Here is a 6,196-nt window from a genome sequence, read left to right as displayed (position 1 = left end):
GTCCCGGGCTAGGATTTGACAATTGGTATCAAAGCCTAACCCTGGTCGCGTGTGTGCCAACGAGGACGTCGGGCCCCTAAGGGGGGGTGGATTGTCACATCCCACATCGCCCAGGGGTGTGATCCTTAAATGTATATTCCCAATCCTACCTAGCACGAGGCCTTTTGGGAGCTCACTGGTTTCGGGTTCAGTAGGAACTCCGAAGTTAAGCGAGAAGGGGGCTAAAGCAATCCCATGATGGGTGACCCACTGGGAAGTTGCTCGTGAGTTCCCAAAAACAAAACCGTGAGGGAATGGTAAGCCTAAAGCGGACAATATCGTGCTAAAGTTATGGAGCGGGCCTGGGAAGTGATCCGGGCTGTGACATTCACTGACCATAAAACTCTGAATATAATATCAACGATCCAAACCGTTCATCTTCCTGCATCCTCTAATAGAGCATGTTTTCAAAAAAGAAAATCTGAAGAAAAAAAAAAACAAAATTTGATGAGAACAATGAAGCGTAAATGTAAACAACAATCAACGGTTAAATTTTGATTTATGATTTATATGATTATAGTGGCGAATTTCGTTGTTAAGCTCTTCATGAAAGTTGTAATGTTTGTCATTACGAGTGTTTATATATATTTTCTATATTTTTTACACTTCTACATTAATTAAAAAACTATTAAAGACTTTACTTAATTAATTAAGCTATTAATTAATTTATACCCATTTTGTTTCAGAAGCAATGGATGCTAGAGATTCAGATTCAGTAAACCTTAGTGATGAGGAGTCCGTGGAGATTATAATGGGAACAAAATGAGATCTTGGAAGCAAAAGTATAGACAATACAAATACGAGTCTTGCAAATAAAAAGGTTAGAGCAATCAATTTTGGTAAGCGAAAATATACTTAAAAGAAAAATGTGTTTTGATGTGACAATATTGTCACATCCCAGTCCGGGGCGGATCACTTCCCGGGCCCGCTCCATCACCGTAGCACAATATTGTCCGCTTTGGGCTTACCATTCCCTTACGGTTTTGTTTTTGGGAACTCACGAGCAACTTCCCAGTGGGTCACCCATCATGGGATTGCTCTCGCGTGCTACTTGCTTAACTTCGGAGTTCCCATGGAACCCGAAGCCAGTGAGCTCCAAAAATGCCTCGTGTTGGATAGGGATGGGAATATACATTTAAGGATCACTCCCTTGGGCGATGTGGGATGTCACATCCCAGCCCCGGGTGGATCACTTCCCGGGCCCGCTCCACCACCATAGCACAATATTGTCCGCTTTGGGCTTACCATTCCCTTACGGTTTTGTTTTTGGGAACTCACGAGCAACTTCCCAGTGGGTCACCCATCATGGGATTGCTCTCGCGTGCTACTCGCTTAACTTCGGAGTTCCCATGGAACCCGAAGCCAGTGAGCTCCCAAAAGGCCTTGTGTTGGGTAGGGATGGGAATATACATTTAAGGATCACTCCCTTGGGTGATGTGGGATGTCACATCCCAGCCCCGGGTGGATCACTTCCCGGGCCCGCTCCACTACCGTAGCACGATATTGTCCGCTTTGGGCTTACCATTCCCTCACGGTTTTGTTTTTGGGAACTCAGGAGCAACTTCCCAGTGGGTCACCTATCATGGGATTGCTCTAGCCCCCTTCTCGCTTAACTTCAAAGTTCCTACGAAATTTGAAGCCAGTGAGCTCCCAAAAGGCATCGCGTTGGGTAGGGATGGGAATATACATTTAAGAATCACTCATCTGGGCGATGTGGGATGTCACAATATGGTATGTATATACTTATTTAATATTATGTTTTTCATTTGATTATTTATTGGTTTAAAATATATTTTCCTTAACGGGTCGGGTCATATTACCTGTTAATATTATCGGATCGATTTTGGGTCAGGTCATTTTACCCGTTTATTTTAACGGATGTTACACGACATGACTCGTTAAGATATCAGGTATGACACGAAAATGATACGATCACGGAAAACACGACATGAATGCCAGGTCACCTCCACTTGAAAGGAACTCCTTGAAGAATAAAATTCTTCTTTTAATTTTTGAAAGATTGGGATGAATTTTTACGAGGCAAAGTAAAGAAAAAGAATCATTTTAAAGTCTGTAATAAATTGTGGACTTTTCAATTTCCCTTTGATTAATGATGTTTTAGTGTCCTTTAATATCCTAAGGCTTTTGAGTTATCCCAAGGTGTTCGTTGGATGTTTCAACTTTATTCAACATCTTTCAATCAATTAATTAAATTATTCTTTAGGATTTCTATCAAACTAGTGGACTCTAGAATTTATTATTCAAGGATTTACGCGTGTAATCCTTACTAACTTTGTGTTGTGTCAATCAATCTTATCCTACATCAATAAACATAACACATGTAAATTAATGTTAGAATCCATAGAACGCATAAAACGAGTGCAAAAGATTTAAACTCGAATGAATATGTGACGTGAGGCATACAAAAAAAGCTCAAAATCATTCACAACCAAACACTACCACAAAATTGGCTTAATGTGTCGGAGAGTGGTGGCGGTTTTATACAATTAGTGTCAGATAAAATATTTCCGACAACATGTTAAAATAGCGTCGGATAACAAAACAGTGTTGTTGGATCTAACCAACATTAGTTCACTACTTTCTGACATGAATACTGCAGCGGGCCCCTTAACTCCACCAAATTTATTTTTTAAATGATTTTAGCGAATACTAACGGATGTAGGCAACATAAATACCTAATATAATATTATATTATTTTTTGAAATTTTTTTATAGCAAATCCTAACGGCTAAAGCCGACATCAAGAACTAATATAGTATTATATTATTGTCAAATTTTTTATACCAATCCGACATGATTACATTTTAAAAAAAATAAAAAATCATGTTTTGTTAATCACATTCAAAGGCAACAGCAGAAGCACACCACCTTCGAACCCAAGACGAAGAGGTCTAATGCACAAGCACTTCACCATTAGGCTGGGAAGAGGGTCAATTTAACATATTCGTTGAACTAGTTAATACTCAATTTATTACATAAATATTTATTTGTGTTAATTCTTAATATAGTTTTTCACTATAATTGTTATGAAGATGTACACTTAAGAATTTATTTTATACTTCCCTTAAGTATAATATGAGATTACGTGGTATCCACTAGTGTAAATATTTTAAATTGAAGATCGAATTCATTCATTGTATTCTTATAGGGCCGATGATTGTAGCTGTAAAAAATCAACAAAAACAGAGCTGAAATAGCCGTTAAATTGTGACTTTTCGTTTTTAACCATCGAAATTTTTTGTTTCGTTATCTAATATCAGAAAGTTCTTTTTTTTGCAATTTTTTATGTATGTGATCTCAGAGTATATACAAATGAGTTTGACGGTTGGATTTTTGAAACTAGTTCCTTATAATGCATATCCCATCAAATTGATAGATTCAACAAAAACTTAAGAGTTTATTTTATACTTCTTATTAAGTACAACATTAGATTCTATGGGGAATATTATGATCCAGTCTTGTCCTACAATGGATCCAAAGTGAGTGTACGGTGCAATGTGCCCATACACGTGAAAGATTGGCCCTAGCCCGAGCGAGTACTAACATTAGTGCAGCAAACGATGAGCAAATAACATAAATATAGTCTTGCACAGTAATTCAATAATTCACATCGACATAATAGTAATAAATAAAATATTAATCATGACCATAATTTAAAACCCATAAAAGTACGCACACATGTGTATCCCGTAGGATTTATGATAATTTCGTAATTTTCCGTTATTTCGCTAATTCTTATAAGCATTAGTCTAATCCAGGCATATGTAAGAGATTCTTTTTTAAACGTATAAATGGAAACTATATAAATATATAATATTTAAAATCAAAGACCCACTCAGATACTGGCGAGGTCGTAGCCATTCGAACTAGGAAAGTTGGAGTCACTGATAATAATCGAACTTAAGCATAACATTGGGGCCCGTTAGTAAAACTCAACTTAAACGATCAAATTTGAGAAAACGGAGTGTGGATTTAGAATCAGGTTGTTGAAATACGTTAAGAAAGGTCCTCGACAAATTTTACAAAAAGTCAATGAAAAAGTCAATAATCAACCCTAAAAGTTAAACGAGACGCCCTGGTGATCAACTATGCTAAAACCTCGAAATTTCACTAAATGAATGTCAAAAATAGACTTGGAGCATCAAAATTAGGCTAGGAGGGTTTATAGAAAAATTTTGAAAAAGTCAATAAAAGTCAACTAATAGTCAATAGTTAGCTTTAACAGAATATTCTCCATTAAATTTAACGGAATATTCTCTCCTCATAAAGAATATTCTGTTAAAGTTAACTAGAAATTAAGGGAATATTCCCTCTAATTTCAGAAACGGACTTGGACTTGAACAAAGACCCAAAGCTTGGCCAAATTTGGGCTTAGGCCTTTTCTTCTTCTTCTTCTTCTTTTTTTTTTTTCCTTCTTCTTCTTCAGATATTCGACCGAAATTTTGGGGTGAATTCAAATTTTTTCCATAATATATCAAAACGAAGCTAGGAAGGTGTACAACAAGATTATACCTATTTGGAAACCCAATGGTTGCTGAAGATGGCCAAAAAATGACATGAAAGACGACTGGTCCGTCAGAAATTGGGAAAATTGGCCGGAAAACTGGACAAATTTTAAACGTCCATAACTTTGTCAATACTTAACTAAATTGAGTAATTAAAAAACAAGAATCATACCTCGGGACGAGACGAAGATATTGGTACCCTCCTCGATGGTTAACTCGCCGTAATTTGGTTGAAAAATGGCTCAAAAGCTTAGGATGTCGTTGGAAATTGGGTAAACTTTAAACATTTATAACTTCTTCAATTATTAACCAAAATCGACGATCTTTATACGGAAATGAAGCTTAGGAAGAGAAGAACAAGTTCATACTTTTGAAAGTCCAAAAAGTGGATGGAATTGGACTGAAAATGGCTTGAAAGCTCTCAGACATTTTTTCGACGTTCCAAAACTCAGTTGTTTTCGATTCTGTTTATGTGGATGGACTTATGAGGATGAGAGGATTATGATGTTGGTGTTTTGAAGCTCGTTCTTCTTTGTTTGATGATTTTGCTTGGGTTTGCAGAGATAAGGGAATGGTACAGGTTAAGGGAGAAGAAGAGAGAAGGTGAGAGAAAGTGTGTGAGAATGATAGAGAGAGTTTGAATTGAGGGAGACAATATACTCCAGAAAAAAGAGAGACACGGGAGGGAGGGGAGAAGTAAGGGGTGTAGGCCCCACGTGGCTCACAAAACAAGCCACAAAAATATCTCACACGAATTTACCAAATCGTCATTCACGTTCATAAGTACGTAAAATCTCTATCCTAGTTCCAAATTCAATTCCAATTGCGCCTACGCATTCATAGTGACGAGTACAATGAGGATACGCTAAAAGAATGTTCAATACATTTCACAATACACTGGTCAACGAAAGTCAACCTCCTCGCCTCTAAGGGCAATTTCGTCAATTCACCCCTTTTAAAATTAATAAAATCGTAAAATTAGGGATGGATTATCACAACATCAGCATTTCTCTATTTATCAAACTAAAAATTATTTTTATTATTTTCAAAATTATTATTGTAATTTTTAGTTGATTTTTTAAGTATTTTAAAAGTTGTGGACTCCCTTTTTAAGAGATAATCATGGTTTTTCATTCAAAATATTTATCCAATTATCTTTTTTCTTTTTATTTTATTTTATTTTCCGTACGAAATAAAATTTACTCCTAAAATTGAAATATAATCCTATCTTCAAGATAACAAAAATAATGGATGTGTTGCAGTCCTATTAGATTATGAATGTGATTGTGTAAATCCTAGTGTATCTAGGAATATCTTGGAATATTCCCTAAGGTTAGATTTTATCCTATTAGAGTTGTAATCCTATTAAGATAAATAATTAACCTTCCCTATTACTATAAATAAATGCACAATGGGGTGGAATAGAACACACCTCACAATTATATCTCTCTCTCTTCTCTCTATGTGTCGTACCCCTTCTCTCTCGCCTCCATAATTGTTCAGTAAATTATGCCTAGAATAGAATGTTTATATTTAAATTATTGTGTGCACATTTTATTGAGAGAATTACTTTGTATACATTACTGGTACATTTACTGTTGGTTTTCGTACATTGATTTTAACAAAAATTT

The sequence above is a fragment of the Pyrus communis genome, chromosome 13 (genome assembly GCF_963583255.1).
Source record: "Pyrus communis chromosome 13, drPyrComm1.1, whole genome shotgun sequence".
In the NCBI taxonomy this organism is placed as follows: domain Eukaryota; kingdom Viridiplantae; phylum Streptophyta; class Magnoliopsida; order Rosales; family Rosaceae; genus Pyrus; species Pyrus communis.
Note: the sequence above shows the minus strand (reverse complement) of the source record.